This window comes from Acromyrmex echinatior, chromosome 1 (assembly GCF_024713525.1).
Source record: "Acromyrmex echinatior isolate Ae372 chromosome 1, ASM2471352v2, whole genome shotgun sequence".
NCBI classification, from domain to species: Eukaryota; Metazoa; Arthropoda; class Insecta; order Hymenoptera; family Formicidae; genus Acromyrmex; species Acromyrmex echinatior.
In genome coordinates, this window is record NC_141852.1 from 132,294 (window position 1) to 151,273 (window position 18,980).

General features: G+C 31.2%; 2 long non-coding RNA genes across 2 annotated transcripts; both read right to left on the reverse strand.

Annotated features, from left to right (window-relative positions):
* Positions 1-4,382: 4,382 nt before the first annotated feature.
* On the reverse strand, positions 4,383-7,038 carry LOC147910743 (uncharacterized). The gene is made up of 3 exons (XR_015548495.1): positions 6,582-7,038; positions 5,699-6,295; positions 4,383-5,228 (listed from the first exon to the last, which is right to left on the reverse strand). It is a non-coding gene; the product is annotated as an uncharacterized LOC147910743 (long non-coding RNA).
* Positions 7,039-7,408: 370 nt separating this feature from the next.
* Positions 7,409-11,091, reverse strand: LOC147910744 (uncharacterized). The gene is made up of 3 exons (XR_015546472.1): positions 10,775-11,091; positions 8,756-8,884; positions 7,409-8,661 (listed from the first exon to the last, which is right to left on the reverse strand). It is a non-coding gene; the product is annotated as an uncharacterized LOC147910744 (long non-coding RNA).
* Between the last annotated feature and the right edge of the window lie 7,889 nt (positions 11,092-18,980).

Sequence of the window (18,980 nt, forward strand, 5' to 3'; positions counted from 1 at the left end):
ATTTTTTGTGAATAACATATTATACATCTAAGAAAACAAACATACAATATTTAGCTGCGGTATTTGAAATGGTTTTAAGTATATTTCAACATTATAATATACTTTTATTTTATTGTTTCACAAAAATTGGTCGTGTAAGCTCATAAAATGTGTAATCTTAATAGAAAAATGTTTTTTATCTACCAGATGTACAAGTATGAAATGCGGATTTTTTTTCAAAAAAAAATACGGAAGAATGATAAAAAGTGGTTTATTCAAAGTATGCTCCATTGCTAGTTACACATTTTTCCCATCTTTCGGGTAATTTGTGGATACCACGCCAATAAAAATCTTCCCCTTTTGCCGTGACCATTCATCGAGCCATTTTTTCACATTTTCGTACGAACCAAAGCGCTGCTCAGCAAGTGCGTGACCCATCGATGCAAACAAGTGGTAATCGGAAGGAGCCAAGTCTGGTGAGTAAGCCGCATGGGCTAGCATTTCCCAGCTGATTGCTTCCAACGTGTCGCGAACCGGTTTTGCCGTATGTGATGGAGCATTGTCATGGAGAAAAATGATCTTGTGTTGCCTTTTTCGATATTCTGGTTGTTTTTCGAGTAGCGAACGGTTCAAATCGATCAATTGTTATTTGTAGCGTTTGGTATTAACCGTTTCAGCAAGCGTATAAGCTTTAACAGCTTATAATAGACCACACCCTTCTGGTCCCACCAAACACAGAGCATCGTCTTCCTGCCAAAACGATTCGGTCTTGCGGTCGATGTGGATGGTGCGCCTGGGTCTATTCATGATTTTTTGCGCTTGGGATTCTCAAAATATATCCACTTTTCATTCCCAGTAACGATACGATGCAAGAACGACTTTTTTTTGTATCGTTCGAGCAAAATTTCGCATATGTTTTTGCGCCTCTCCATCTGCCTCTCGTTCAACTCATGTGATATCCATCTGCCGACCTTCTGAATCTTTCGTAGGCGATTGGAAACAGCTTGTTGACTAACGCTTAATTGCTCTGCGAGTTGTTTTTGTGTTTGTGAATCGTCGTCGTCCAACAATGTTTGCAATTCTACATCTTCGTACCTTTTTGACGATTTTCCGTGTTCCTTGTCTGCAACATCGAAATTACCACTTTTGAAACGCCGAACCATCGTTCACACGTATCTTGGGATGGAGCATGTTCACCATAAGCTTCTCGAAATAATCGGTATGATTCAGCAGCAGTTTTCTTCAAATGAAAACAAAAAATTAATGCTGTCCGCGAATGCTCTTTATTTGGCACAAATTTCGACATATTGAACACAGCAAAACAATACTATGTAAACACTTTTTCAATTTATCACTTATGCGCGTTTGACACTTGTTGATGGCACAACAAAATGGCATATACGTCAAATCTATACTACACATTGTATTGGTATATCATCTATTGTCTCAAATCCGCACTTCATACTTGTACACCTGGTATTTTTGCAAATATAATTTTATTGCCAATATGAAATCTAAAATAATGGTTTATTTGTATACGGCACAATCCAAATTAAGAACGAATCGTATTGATTTTAGCCAATAAATTAGTGCTCTTCAGAAATTTTATTTTTATCAAAATAAACTAATGTTTTAATTAGAAGTTTAAAAAATGATAAATATATATATATATTACAGCATATATAGAGAAAAGTCCCTTTTTACTAGATAAGCGCCTAATATGAGCGGCGTTTCTGGTATCTATTGGTTCCACCATGAATTTATTGCTTTTAAATTAAAATCCATTTAGTGGAAAATTCATTATTAGATCATGCTTGTAGTTATTGTAAAAAAGATTTTAGAATTTGGATGTCTTCAAGTTTAATTGGCGTGATCTTTAAACCTTGTTTATTATTTAATAAATAAATATTTGACAATAAATTCTTCATGTAGTGATAGAGTAAGGTCATATTAATAGAAAAATACGGGATATGTTGAATTGTTTAATTACAGAAGTCAGATTTGATGATAGTAAAACCGTAAGGCGTGGAAATAATATGAGGTACGGTATTTCTAATATGAAATAACGTATGCTCCTATATAGTAAAAATTGTTGCTAAAGCATAAATGTTATTGTACAATAATAAAAAGGACGACCGAAATAAACATAGAATGCTATGCTTAGTTTCAACTACCTGAAGACGAGTTCTGGGAGTCGATTCTGTATCTTCAAATAAGGGGTGCGTTCGGAAACTTATTCCCCAGGGTAGGGATTAACTTGTCCAGGAAACGTGACCACATGGGTAAATATGGCGGTCGATGAGAAACGAAAATCTGCCGAACGATTAGAGTAAAGACTAGAGAAAAAGAATGGCAGAAAATTTAAAAAAATGTACTTATTGCTACTGCAATAGTTGTGGGGACAACTTTTAAAAGATTATGAATATAATTCAGAAACGTCTTCAGATAGTGAAATTGAATAATTATCAAAAGTTAGTTATTGCAGTTTAAGGTTACGTATATTATTATTGGTTTGTGCAGAATGTTTTATATTATAATATTTGTTTATTATATAAGTTCGCTAAAAGGAAGAAGATACAGCGTATATATTGAGAGGATATATTGAGAGAGTTGTATCAATTTATACAAATCGTCAATTCCAATCTCACTTTCGGATTACACGTATCACATTTGAAGTTTTATTAACAATTGGTCCAAACTTGAAAAATAATTTGGATACTGGTAGGCCAACAACGTCAGTAGAGAAGCAATTACTTTCAGTGATTTAGCAACTCCTGATTCTTATCGGTATATATTTGAACGTGTAAAATATACATATAAATATCTATCTATTTACTTTGTCACAACGATTGAAAAAATAATACAAATATTTCTCTTATCTGCTTTAAATAGTAAATTGTCTGAATAGGAATCTGAAAAAAAATCTATAAAAAAATTATTTGTATTATTCTAATAAAACAAGTTATAACAAATCTATAATCGTAAATTGTTTCTGCACTTTCGGGAAATTTCCTAGTTGTCCGAACTTTCTACTAACTTTTATGTATTACTATAATAGTTTTTTTTTGTTTTATTATAACAGTTGTAATTTGAATAATTCATAAATATTGTTCTGTATTTCTGTGGACAGGTCTATTGCAGAAAGATTTAATATTAGCAAATCCACTTGCTTTGAGCGTGTAATTGGTGCTTTAAATAGTATATCCTCTAAAGTTATTTGTTGGCTAAAACAAGAAGAACTTGTAACAATAAAAGAAAAATTTAAAGCAATGGCTGATATTGTGGTGTTGTTGCAACAGTTGATGGAACTTATATGCCAATAAAAGCATCCTCAGAAAATCCAAATGTTTATATTACTCATCAATACGCCATAACATTACAAGCAATGTATGATTCTGACATGAAATTTGTTGATTGCTTTGTAGGTTACCCTGGCTCTGTTCATGATGCTAGAATTTTTCGAAACTCTGATATATATCACTTAATATGTGAAAATGTTAAAAAATATTTTCCCGGAAATGAATTTATTTTAGCAGATAAAGCTTATCCGATTTTAAATTGGTGTATTCCTCCATATATTGATCGAGGAAATTTAACGAGAGCGCAATGTCATTTTAATGAGTTAGTGTCAAAAACTAAACAAATAATTGAAAGAGCATTTGCTTTATTGTTTGGAAGATTTCGACAACTAAAATATCTTGACAGATTTCACTGCAACAGTTATAGCTTGCTGCATATTGCATAATTTATATATAGATAGTGGTGATGATTTATTGAAATATATAAATGAAGGAATGAATGATGTACAAAATGAAAGAGAAGAAATTACAGGAATGGAAGATAGAGAAATCGCTAACAGTCGATGCGATGCTCTATGTAGAGAATCGTATCGAAACCTGGAGTGATATTGTATATATATATATATATATATATATATATATATATATATATATATATATATATTAGGTGTTGGAATTAATTCGTAGCGTTTTACAAGTGATGGGAAGTACTTTCATTAATGTATTTTTTAATGCTCATGTGAAATAAATAACATTCTTTCATTAAAAATGCTACGAATTAATTCCAACACCTAATATATATATATATAATGCAGAGTTGGGCAGTATTCAATAAAATTTCATAAAACATGAAAAAATTGTATCATTGTTATATTTGTTCAAAAAATAAATACGCAAATTTTACACTACTACAAATTACTAAAAAATTTTGTTGACTTGTATATATTAAAAATTTCAATAATAGTTTGTTCTATACAACGGTAAAGTAATTTTTTGAGTAATTCGTATAGTAGTGTAGAATAATAAAATAAATCAAAATTATTGGATAGGACTAATGAGAGTCAAACTGATATAGGAAGAATTAGAAGAATTAGAAGATGCAGATAATATTCAAGTGTTGATGGTTATCATCATTTATTATACAATATCGAACGTTTCGTACAATTGTAATAAGTCAAAAATTCAAACATGAAATATTAAATCATGTGACTCACCTCAATGGGAAACAAAAAAGCTCAGAAACATTTGTTCACAATTATAAGATCCAAAAAGTTAAAAATAAATAGTTCTTCTTGTTTAATAAATTTTAGGCTTTGATAGATTGTAGTATTTAAACATAGATTGTTAAATTAAACAAAAAGATATTTATAAACTTTAGATTATGAAAACAAATAATATACTTAGAGTGTAAATAAAAAGAATAGAACATTAAGTCCCTGACTTTTACTAGTCCTTTTACTAGTCGATAGCCTATGATAAACTTTCGCATAAAATATACTTCTTTTTATATTTAATTAATTTATACTTAATGTTCTAACTTTACAGATATTTTTAATATATATTGCTTATCCTGAAGATATCGGATAAGAGAAAGCAATATATAAATCACAGTTAGAGTAGCGAAGAGTATCACAGATTCAACTAGTGGAAAATATTTAAAACATAATATAACATTTAGGTTTTTTAATCAATATGTTGAAGATTTCTAAGTTAAGGTATTTCTTGAACTCAGTTTTTTCAGTAACTCATGACATTCTTGAAAACAGTTATACTTTCATGTTGAATTACTTATTTCTCAAGATGTCTGCGTTCTTTGGCCTCTTTTCAACTTAGCTAGTAAATCATCACTTGTATTCTTCCTTTTCTATCCTTTTTTTTCTAAAGTTTTCTCTTCTTTAACGTCAGTATTTTCTATATCTTCTTCTATCTCAATTGTTTCATCTGTTTTTACTGCAAAGACAATTAATAGCATTAAATAAATAACTTTTCTTTATATATATATATATATATATATATATATATATATATATACATACACATATATATATATGTATATATAATTGCAAGAGGCTAATATTGAGATATCTGTAGTAGAAAAATTTGTCAATTCTCTATAAAGACTTCGAAAAATTCCATATTTCTCAAAAACTTTAAAATTATTCTGTAAAACTCTTAAAATTGAAACATTAGCTGAAAAATTGCAAATTTAAAAATAAATGAGCATCTTAAAAATAAGATCAATTTTATATTCTTGTAACTGTTACAAAATTTTATAAAGTATAGAATTGATTTTCTTTTAGAAAATATAAAAAATATTATAAAACTACAATTTTTCTTCTAAAAGATGATATTTTACAGGAAATTTATGGAAAAATTTGTCCACTGAAGTCGTAATATTTATAAAATAAAGGTAAACATACTTTGACATTTGACTTTTGATGTGCTACAAACAGAGACTGGTTTAATGTTTGGTTTTTTATCAAATAAGTTGTCCAATTCATCAAAATATTTACATTTTATTGGAGTTGAACCAGTGCTCTTAGGTTCCATGTTGTTTATTTTTTTTTAAATAACAGCGATTTATGTATTTCATTTTATCTTTACACTGGCCAGATGAAAATTCGTAACCAGCAGTTTTCATTTCAGCAACTATTTTTTTCCACAGCTTCAGCTTTTATCATTGTGGATGTAAATTGTGTTTCATACTTCTTATATAAATCTATGAGTAATAATGTGCTTTTATGGATCTATGAAGCTTTACATGATATGCCACTTGCATTTAACATGTCGTTATCAAAATGTTTAGGATTGCAATCTTCCTGGGTTTCTTTTTGTGTTGCAATTTCAATTAGATGGTTGTAATATGTTGTAACATGAATCCACATTTGAATTTTCTATAAATTTGCTTACATTGCTCTTATTAGAAACTTCATAGCCATAGTTCAATAGAAATGTTTTAATTATCATTGATATTATCATGACAGCATCATTGATATTAACATATATAACATTTCCATCTGAAAAATGTACAGTGCAATCATAAAATGTATAGAAAATGATTGTCTTGACGCTTTGATGCACATATTAAATTAAGCTAGCTATTCATACACAAAAGCTGATAGCGGTGACATAACCTCAATAATATATAAATCTTCATTTACATACATATTTACATGTATATTCCAGAAAAGTTAATAGTAAATAAACAGATTAAAACTTACAGACTATAAATTATGTCAAAATAACTAAACTTATAAATAAGAATACATGCGTTAATAAAAGAGATTAAATAATTGCATTTACTTGTTTTGTAGAACTTTTTTTTTCATGTCAAAAATTGATATTTTCTCAGTACTCTCCGCAGTGTGATAATTTATTTAGTTTAATTATTTTATTCATTATATTGTACACATATGAATACGCGCTTGGAAGATCACAGAACATATACTAAGTGAAAAATATACCGCACTTGTGTGATTTGATGCACTGTGCAAGACAGATAATCTTTCCTGCACTCCCGAGTGAGGAATACTCTGGGAAGATTTTTCCCATATGTTTTCGCTATTGGGAACGGGGAATGAGGAAAAAATGATATTTACGAACGGGTTTGGACGAACTATCCTGGAGAATAGGTTTCCGAACGCATCCAAGGTAAAAATTATTGATAAAAGTGAGCAAATTGACTAGGTGTTGACCAATGAAATAATCAGTATCCTAGTAAATTCGCTCATTTTTATTGTATATTGTACAATAATTTTCACTTCATTTCAAGATACAGAATCGATCCCCTAGGTATAATCCATCGCATGTTCATTTTTCGCGCACACTGTGCACTAACTATGCGCGATACTGTGTTTGTTTGTACTTTAGAAACATTGAATAAAGTTTTTTTAATTGTAATACTGATGTACTTTGCACTTTTTATTATCGATTTCTCGAGGCATCTCATCTTAGGAGCACAACTTTGCGATTTACTCACTTTTATATTTCTTTAATTTAAAAAAAAAATAGAATTTGAATTAAATTTATATAATATTGGGTCATCTAAAAAGTATCCGCGGTTTTTTGTCACTAGATGGTGTTGATAGTCACACCATCTAGTGACAAAAAACCGCGGATACTTTTTAGATGACCCAATATTATCTTAAAGCTTATTAATTTCCGTTCAAAATGACCTATTATTTTTTTTTATTCTGCCCATAGTCTTCTAGCATTTATCCAAAATATACTCGGTATCTCATAATAAGGGTCTTTTCTTTATGTATTATACAGAATGTGTATAACTTAATAAAGCGAGGTAGGTATACGTTTGATATTTGTCGAAAGCAAAAAAGAGAGTTCTAGTGCAGTTTAGTATAGGAACAATTCTTGAGTGTAATTCTTATTTATTATAACTTATTTTATTTATATAGGGAACAGGGAATAAGAGATTTCAACTTATTAGAAAGTGTCCATTCTAATGCTTTCTGAGATTGAAATTTATTATTTCTTGTTTCTATTGCTTGTGCTTTTCATTGGATGTATCCATCGACATACAGTATTGAACGGAGCATCGAACCCATCTTGGCAGACCTAGAAAGAAATAGAACGATGTTTGGGTTTTAATGAATCATGTAATCAAAAGCCCTGAAGCATTAAAAAAAAACGTCTCCTAAAATCCTTTAGGAACACTATAAAGCTGATTCTACAATGAATCGGTAGTCAGTAGTCTTAAGGGTGCGATTATATGGAGCGCAGTACGCGGTACAAAAACTAACTAGATAACTATACAAACCGCGCAAACCGTGCCGCTTGCTTCTTTTCTCCTCTATTACATGGAGTGCGGTTTGCGACACGGGTTAGTAACAAACTCACATTACTATACACTGCTATGCACTTTTTAATGAAATTAATTGATTTAAATGCAATTAAATAAATCTGTTAAAAAAATAAGAGTATCGATAAAGTATGCATAAAAGTAAATTAATATATTGAGTCATCTAAAAAGTATCCGCAGTTGACCATCAACACCATCTAGTGACAAAAAACCGCGGATACTTTTTAGATGATCCAATATTTTAAAAAACTTCATACTAATGTGAGTTTGTCACTAGCCCGTGCCGCAAACCGCGCTCCATAATATCACCGAAAGAAATAGGCGATACGCCGGGTACGCGGTACGCGATAGTCAGTTAAACTGGACATAATCAAAAATTATGGCTTCTGACTTCCGAAGGAGAAAGATCTCTTAATATTCAATTTGTTGATATTTACAATTTATTTGTTTTTTTTTTATTTATTTACAATTCATCGATATTTTGCATCAGATTACTTGTCTGAAGCATTGATTCTGCTACATCCTCACAGCCATCGTCAACCTCCTCTGCACTGTCATACCTCTGTACTGTGAAATAATAATTATGAAATCAATTTTATGCAATTACTTCGATAATTATTAATACGTATAATAATACACAATAAAAACATTTTACACCTACCCATTGTAATGACAGAGTTTCACTGACGTTTAGGGCATGCACGTTCTCATTAAAATCTTTGAAACAGTGATGTGCAAAAGCATTTCCGCAAGAGCCACGAAGGATGAAGTTGCAATAGCCATATTTTAACTAAAAAATTAATTATTAAAAAAGTATTAAAAAAGTATTAAAAAGTATTAAAAATATTAAAAGTATTAAAAAAGTAATAGTTTTATTAATTGGTATACAATTAATTGAAACCTATTTCAGAAACATATTAAGGTCATTATATATAACTTTACTCTTATATATATTTTTCGCTTATACAGCACTTACAGGACTACTCATCGTATAAATAAAATTATATATAATTAAATAATATTAGATGTACAAATAAGTTTCCGACGTTTGACAAAAAACGGCGCCACTAGCAAGCTGTGGTTAAAATTGTCTGATGTAAAACATTATATCGGGGTGAGTGTAAAATATTATAAGGTTGGACATCTGTCAACAACATAACCTTGAAATACTAGCGATTTTGTATCAGCATCATATATTTTTTTTTATGCGAAAATGCCGAGTTTTGAGCCGAATAAGTGTCATTTGCGGGAACTTTTGATTTACTTCTTTAATTTGAAGAAATCTGCAGCTGAGGCTCATCGATTGCTTGTAGAAGCATATGGTTGCCTTAAGTGAGAGAAGTTGTCGTGAATGGTTTCAAAAATTTAAGAACGATGAATTTGACGTCAAAGACAAAGAACGTAGCGGAAGGCCGAAAGTGTACGAAGATGCGGAATTGGAAGTATTGAATGAAGATTCGTGCCAAACGCAAAAGAACTTGCACTTACATTAGGAGCGACTCAACAAGCAATTTCACATCGTTTGAAATCATTGGGAATGATTCAAAAGCAAGGGAATTGGGTTCCATATGAACTGAAGCCGAGAAACGTTGAACGCCGATTTTCCATATGTGAAATGCTGCTTGTCAGGCATAAACGAAAGGATTTTTTACATCGTATAGTCACTGGTGATGAAAAATGGATCCACTACGATAACTCAAAGAAGAGGAAATCATGGGGATCACCTAGCCATGCTTCATCGACAGCCAAGACGAATATTCATGGAAAAAAACTCATGTTGTGTATTTGGTGGGATCAGCTTAGTGTTGTGTATTATGAGTTGCTCAAACCGAACGAAACCGTTACTGGGGCTTTCTACCGAACACAATTGATGAGATTGAGCCGAGCACTCAAGGAAAAACGCGCCCACTACTACTCCAGGCATGACAAAATTATTCTCCTGCATGATAATGCTCGACCATGTTACGACGCCGGTCAAAACCTACATGGAAACACTCAATTGGGAAGTTCTATCCCACCCGCCGTATTCACCAGACATTGCCCCTTCCGATTACCATCTATTTCGATCGATGACGCATGGCTGAGCAGCACTTCACATCATATGAAGATATCAAAAATTGGATCAATAATTGGATAGCCTCAAAAGATGAAGCGTTCTTCCAACGCTGTATCCGTGCTACCAGAAAGATGGGAAAAAGTAGTGGCTAGCGATGGACAATACTTTCAATAAAACATTATGTATCGTTCTTTCACAATAAATGCTTAATTTTTGATTAAAAACGGCGGAAACTTATTTGTACACCCATATATAATTATAAAATATAATTATTGATTGTCTAGTGTCCAGAGCCGATCATATCACGTGATACCATGTACCGCATACCGCCTATTTTCCTAGTTGCTTACAATTGCTTAGTTAGTTACTGTACCGCGTACTGCGCTCCATATAATCGCATATCATCAATATCTCCTAAGTCTTATCGGTGAATCAGTGAAGTCAACAGCTAACTTGTACGACTTAAGGGGATGCTGGAGTGTCCTGTTTTATCATTAAATTTTAAAAACACCTTTCTCGTAACTTATAGATTGAAAAATCCCTCTCCACAATTAAAGTATCGACAACAACGCAAATCGCCAGCTACATTTGAATACGAAAAACGAAAGAAAATTAAAGACTTACAGTTTTGTTATCGGCTTCTGTAGTCAACACATCACAATATGTGTTGCATATAAGAGTTTCAGATCTTGCACGTTCATGAAAAGTAGCTGGCGAATTGCGGAAAACCTAAACGAACAATCCCATGCTTTTAGAAACGCGGTAGGAGTTTTAGTATAAGAGAAAGGTGCACCCGAAAATTTCGTTTGTATATTACGAATGAAATTGACGTGAAGCCATGAAACTGAGCAGTATTTTAGTTCCGCGATATTCCGACAGCGGCGCTGTCATGAAAAGTGCGTCGCTGAACCATAGAAATGATCTGAATTATCGACCTACTCAGGCCCATATCAATAAACATGCTCAAAGTTTTTTCTTTTGAGAGGAAAAATAATAAAATAAATATGATATTATTTCAATTTTGTTGAAATAATTTCTTCCTAAACAAGAAACATACCATATTATTTACATATAAATACAAATGAAGATAATTATTTTAATTACACTATTCTGTCTTTTACATACATTTTATTTAGTAAATTATTGATGCATATATATAAAATAACACACATATATATATATATATATATGTGTGTATGTATGTATGTATGTATGTGTATATATATATATATATATATATATATATATATAATATATAATAGCATAAATACACTCGCGTGTGCGTATGTATGCGTGTGCGCGCGCGCGCGTGTGTGTTCATGTACATATATACAATACATGTCTAAACTTTATTTACTGAATTATTTACACATGCATATATCAAGGTTCGGAACGCGATGTGTGTTTCGGTTGAGCTTTCTTTCTGCTCGGATATCGGAACGACAAGCGGCAATCTCGTAGCAGACGTAGCATATAAATGAAATTTTCGAATACACATTGCTCTTATACTAAAGCTCGTAACTCGTTTCTGCAAGCATAGTATTGTTCTTTGAGATTTTCTGTAAATCGCCAGCTACTTATGCAAGGTCTGAGATTATTGTATACAGCACATTTTTGACTCGACTCGAATGTCGAAATGTCGACTTAGTAAGAAGCGCCATTCCTCCTATCGCGCAAACGAAGTAGTACCGCTATTCAACTATTATAGAAATGGATTGAACCATTGTAAATAAACCAATATATTATCAGCTGGAAACGCCATAATATATTTTTGTATATAGAAATATATATCAGGATCGTTGTTTAGAGAAAGAATCATGCGTGCTTGCTGCATCGACAATGATGCCAGAATCGATAGAAATCACATTCTTGAATTGCAGAACGAATTATTGAAACACAAGTACGACAGAGTGAGAAGAGAAAAAACAAAAAAGGATAGAAACTCCGATTGTAATCGGTGAGACTCCGCATGCCGAGCTGGGCTCGTCGAACGAAACAGCGAGTCTATCCTTCAGAGTCTCTCTCTCTCTCTCTCTCTCTCTCTCCCCTCCCTCTCCTCTCTTCTGTCTCCTCTCCTCTCCTCTCCTCTCCTCTCCCCTCCTCTCCTCTCCCCCCATCTCTCTATGGTCGCTTGTTTCTAGCGATCGAAAATGCTTTCTGGAAAATTTCGGCCGCTCAATGTGTATAATTAAGAGGAGAAGGAACATTATAGATAACATATAAGTTTTAATAAATTATGCTAATCCTATATCCCTCCAATTTATGTATAATAGCAAAAATAATTTCAAAACACTATAATTTACGGGATATTGATATTTCTATAATTTTTCATGAGCGTTATATACCACGTTCATAGAAATGATTTGCAAGATCTCGGCGTGGTCTCACGCGTAAGATGCGAGATCTGAATGTTAGAGATCTCATGATCAATTCCTTTTTTCTTTTTTCATAATTTTTTTTTTTTAAATAAGTGACATTGTTAACAAACATATGTTACAGGCTAAATATATTTTTATTTAATTATTGAAATTATATGTGTATTTCTAAACGTTTTAATTTACAATATATCTTAAATAAACGTGGTTATAATTTTAAAAATTAGAAAACAAAGAACATAAAAAATCACAGCACAGGTTGTCGGTGATAATCAAATAATGTCGGTGGTGATAATCAAACTTTCAACAATAAAAAATTTTTTTAAGCGTTTATCAATACAACATATCAATCAATAAACAATTAAACGTTTCGGCCACAATCTGGCCATTTTCAGCAATTAAAAATCTTCTTAAGGCGCAAATTTACATTTAGTTGAGTTAAATACAACAGTCGGTTGTTAAAATAAAATAAAAGTGTTCTTATTTGTGTGAAGATGCATCGTACAATAATCTTACAACGCCAGTTTTCATATCCGGACAATGTAGAACAAGAATTTCCAGATTCTAATCAGAATAAAATTGTATATCGTTAATCTCTTATACTCGAAATATAAAGCATAGACACGTTACCTGTTTTACAGCCAAAAAACTAAGCGGTGGTTCTCAAATATCACTTTTGCACACTTAAAATTTAGTCGTGACATTGTGTGTTGTTACTAGTCATAACATGTATTTTACCACTATTTACATACCGAGTTAAAACTCTCGAAAGTTCCAGAACAATTATTGAAAGAAAAGGAGAACCTAAGAAAAGGAAGATAAATATCAGGCAAACCTTCCGTGTCACTTTGCTTATTGATACCTCTTGTTTGTTTTTTTATATGTATCATTTCCGAAATTCTTCTTTTAATCAAAGATTGTTCCGTGTCTAAAATTTCTATATTCTCCTAATCCAAGTCATGCATCCCGCTAAGACGATGACGCGAAACAACGGAGATCTCAGAAGAAGGTTTCCTTACATCCGCTTTATGTTCCTTTATCCGAGTTTTTAATTTTCGCTTTGGTTGGCCCACGTATGATGATCCGCAGTTTTAACAGTTTATTTTGTAGACTAATCCGCTTTTTTCATACTTGGGAAGAGAATCTTTTCCCGTCTTAATAAACTTGTTCATTGTATTCATATATATTAAACCCATGAATATGTGAAAGTTTTTTGAACTTTTCAGATACACTACCAAGATATGGTATCGTGAAAAATTTTTTTGAATTAAAGTTCGAATTGTTTTCTACCCGGTGTTGTTCTCTTCCAAGTTAATTCTATTCGCTAATGTTTTAATTCTGTTATTTATGGTGGAGAAAACAAATTTCAACGGATAACCATTACACAAGAATACATTAATTAGTTCAACAATGTTTTTTTTCTTGGAATTTAAGATGAGACAAAAATATAATTCTATCAAGTTGACCGATGATAACACCTCTTTTATGTATTAATGGATGATTTGAAAAAAAGTTTAAATATCTTCCCGAATTAGTAGGTTTTTTATAGATATCAAAGATTATCTTTCCTTCTTGTTTCATTAATTTAACGTCTAAGAAATTTATACCATTTTCGTCACCATAATCCACAGTAAATTTTAGTCTTTCGTGATATGTGTTGAACAATTCCAGAAATTCATCAATGCTCTCTTTATGCACGGCTAATAAGATGTCATCCACATAACGAAAATAAAAAGATAAAACAATATTATTCTTGGTAATAATTTCTTCTTCCAAATTCCAAATCTTGTAAAACCATATTAGCGAGTATCGGAGACAAAGGAAAACCCATTGGCAAGTCGAAAATCTGTTTAAATATTTTATTGTCAAACGCGAAAAATGTGGAGTCAATGTATTGATAAACGCTTAAAAAAATTTTTTATTGTTGAAAGTTTGATTATCACAACCGACAACCTGTGCTGTGATTTTTTATGTTCTTTGTTTTCTAATTTTTAAAATTATAACCACGTTTATTTAAGATATGTTTTAATTACACGAGCATTGACATGTGTGAATTATCGCAATTTTTCGATTTCATTAAATTTAACTTTGGAGTAAATGCAAGTTTGTTTTTTAAGAAATGCGTGCGAACTTACAGAGCGAATTTATATACTAGATTACAAATACAATTTCTTAAATCGTGCATAAAAGAACAATTAATTCCTATTCATATGTATAAGCTTATATGTAAAGATAACAACAAATTGTTTCGGTCTTCGAGGGAAAGAATTGACAGAATTAAACACATATTTATATTTAAATATTTACGTGTAGAACTACAAGACGCCTACAAACATCTAGGCCAAACTAAAATTGAATTACTCAGTATGTGCAGAAGAATTGAAAATAATTTACCTCATAATATAGCGGTTTCATTCTTTCGAAGACAGGAAATTAATTTTAACATCATGTGGAAAAAAGAATAGATTATAATTGCCAAAAAAATCTCGAATTTGCGGGCCAAACATACTCGATAAGAAATTTTAAAAATTAACAGCATTAATTACAACATTTCACGAAGGGTGGAGTCTGAAGTGGGTGTTGTTGCTTCCGTTCCGCCTTCAAAATTTAATACAGTTTTGACTAATACGAATTCGAATAAAATTTACTCAGGTTACAATATTAACATCACTCCGGATATATTTAACAAGTCATTTGATATACGTAACATTAACGAACATTGACTAATAAATTTAAGCAATATTAACATCTCTGATAAAGCCATAATAGTATTATAGCTAGGTCAGGAATTTAATTTACTTAACAATTTGGTGAATAAGGAGATTATTGCATGTGAGTTTATCAAACATGTGGAAGGTAACCTTTTCAAAGCTGATGATGACACAAGCAAAAATATTAGAAATGAAACGGTTCAGATTTTAAAATCCATTAATAAATGTAATATCAAATCGTTTGAAAACACTGTCTTGAGTGAAGGTGTAGCGGAAGTGAAGAGACTGATCTCAGATAATACAGATATCTTAATCACTAGAGCTGATAAAGGCAATACCACTGTGGTTTTGAGCCGTGATAGTTACAAAGAAAAAATGTATGACATTCTCAATGATCATTCCACATACATTTTAATAAAAAAAGATCCTACTAATAAAATTACCGCAGAAATCGGAAATTTATTGAAATATTGGAAGAGCAAAGGTTATATTGACTCAAATGTATATAAAAAATTGTATGTTTCTGACGGCGAACTTTCCAGGATATATGGAAAATAACATTACAATCCGAAGCGCCACTACGGTCTAAGTATTAAGATGTTGAACTAATATATATATTATTCAAACGAATAAATTAACTTCAGAAATAATAATTACGTGTCGATATGGTTGTCGACATTAACGCAATTAATCTGAAATGTAATAATCCCCCCAAAAATTCCCCAAATTAATCTTAAAAAACTGTAATAAACTTATTGCGAAAAAAAGCCGGCCGAGGCAATATTTTTTCGTGGACTGACTATTTTTAATTTATTGGCAGTGGCATTCGATTATCAAATTTGGTGAAATACAATTACAGAACTAATTTGTAGAATTTTGCGTCTGTATTTAAAGAAATATGAATTGCATTGAAAGAAAGATGCATTGTCATGATGGAATCAAAAGCTGATTGCTTGATATGATCGAAACAAAGAAACTAATGAAGAAAAAAAAATTGAATATCAGTAAACAGTTTCTTTGAAACCTTACAACTTTTGTCTGAAACGTTTTTTCTAAAAACGTTATGTAATGGCCTTATAGCACAAGAATGGTAATTCAATCGTAGAATGTGAATCATAGTCATAGGTCAACGCATTATATTTTGGCGTACTATGCATGCCGATACAAGTACAATTCACATTCCTTTACGATTATAATTATAGTCACTTTTATGTTCAGCTCCTAAATCCGGAGTCTTTTTTCAACCTATATAATATATATGTTATACATATATATATATATATATATATATATATATATATGCTATATATATATATATATATATATAACATACATTACACAGTCAATAGTCACATGCATAATTTTCGTACGATGCTGTATGTTTATGAAATATATATAAGTATATCATATTCAAAGTGTTTTAGCAAATGTATACACTTATAAGTCAATGTGTACGTTAACTAACAGCAAGTTACAATAAGTATATTTTTACTAAATACACTCTGACTGTGACTTAGGCATATCTTCGGATGTAACTATGTATTTGAAATACATGTATACACGTGTAATGTAATAGCACTTTTTCCTTTATTCCCAATGTCATTTTAATTTAGGATGTAACATATATTGTCAGTACGTAAATACATTGCACATACATATGTAACTATTCCATCTCTTTTTATTATGTTTAATGGGCCTTTTACAATTATAAGTCATAAATCAGCCATAAATAAGAAGTCAGACGCTAAAAATTGGCTGTGATTGATCAATTTTTAGCTTCTGACTTCTGATTTGTAACTAATGGCTTATTGTAGAAGACCCATAAAAGAGAGATAGAAGTTACTCATATTTAGCTTTTCATGCACATATAATATAGACACATTAATGAACATTAGAATTATATTTTATGTGCATTATGTTGTACACTTACCTAAAATATATTTCTAATTCATATTTACATACGTGTGTAGCTACTTCATCTCTTTTTGTTACGTGTAACAAAAAGGTGTACTGATGTCCTTTTTTTTCTACGTTCAATAAAAGAGATATATTTTTTTATGATCAAATATACAGATATTAGTGATACATGCTTTTATATTTTCAATACCAGAATATACATATAACTAACATAAATCAAAGCTAACGAGAGTCAAACACAGATGATCAGACGTAACATCTTAAAAAAAATAATCAAATTACAAATTCTCTAATAAATCCTCATTTTATGTGTATGTATATATGCATTATATATATATATATATATATATATATATATATATATTAGGTGTTGGAATTAATTCGTAGCGTTTTTTAATGAAAGAATGTTATTTATTTCACATGAGCATTAAAAAATACATTAATGAAAGTACTTCCCATCATTTGTAAAACGCTACGAATTAATTCCAACACCTAATATATATTTTGAAACTAACGTGGTTCTAATATTAACACATATAAAAAATAAGAGCATAAAAAACCACAGCACAAGTTATAGTTTGTGATATTTAATTATTATTACATTAATTAAAACATTAAACGTTTCGGCCACAATCTGGCCATCTTCAGTAATTCAATAATATTCTTAAAACGCAGAGTTACATCTAGTTGACATTAAATTCAACAGTCGAGAGTTGTAATTAAATAAACATGTTCTTTTATATGTGAAGATGCTTCATACAGTAATGTTACAACGTCAATTGTCATATCAAAAAAAGTGTAGAACAAGAATTTCCAGATTCTAAATAAAATTGTATATATTAAAATCTTCTAGTCGGAATATAAAGAAATAGAATCATTATCTGTTTTACAGCAAAAAGAGAGATTCATCGTTTGGTTTTTTCGACCTCGAGAATATAACCGGTGAGTGGTGAATCCGGAGCGATCGCGCTCACGTCAAAATTCGTAACATCTTCGACCCATCGAAATTCGACAAAGGTTGACATATCGCTCATCCGTATAGATTATTTACGTCTTAGTACATCAAGTACGACAACGGTTTCGATGAATGATATGAACACATGTACTTGTTATTAGCTTGCGCGTATCTATCGGAACATTGACTGAGGTCGCTGCGTATATCGCGCTCGACGAATATAACTATCGGTGAGCAATTCGAATCTTACACGCGTATGTTTCAGCATGGCATTCCACGGCAATGAAACCTGGCAATGTATAATAATGCGCAGGATCGAGACCGTAACTCGCGACGCAACTATTGCCGAAATTTTCGAAAATATCAGCTAATAACAAGACATCGGTTTTTCAAGAGATCATTGTACTTGCCGAGCGTTCGGATAGAAAATCGCTTCTAGACGTTCCAGACGTTCGCAGCATGAACGTAATCGCTCTTGGATCGCCTGTCAATGAACTGAAAAATAATTCGCGCGGTGGTAAGCGTGTAATTTTTCGATGCAATCATTGTACGGAAAGACACCTTTTTATGTGAATAATTCAAATTCTTCTGATAATGTTGGAAATTCGGAATGTATAATTTTTAATTTATGTTCTCTTTCGAGATACGACGCCAATTTATCGAAGCTTGTTAGGAATTTGAAAGAATCAATGAATCTTAATTTTACGCAATTTTTCTGAAAATTCTTTTTATTTTTGTCTTTGGTGCTATCGACATGTTTAGTGAACGAAATATATTTTTCTTTGGTTATTGGTAATACATCTACATGATCATCGTACGCAGTAGCAATTTCTTTAATTATAAAATGCATGTCGTAGTCCGATAAATTGTGA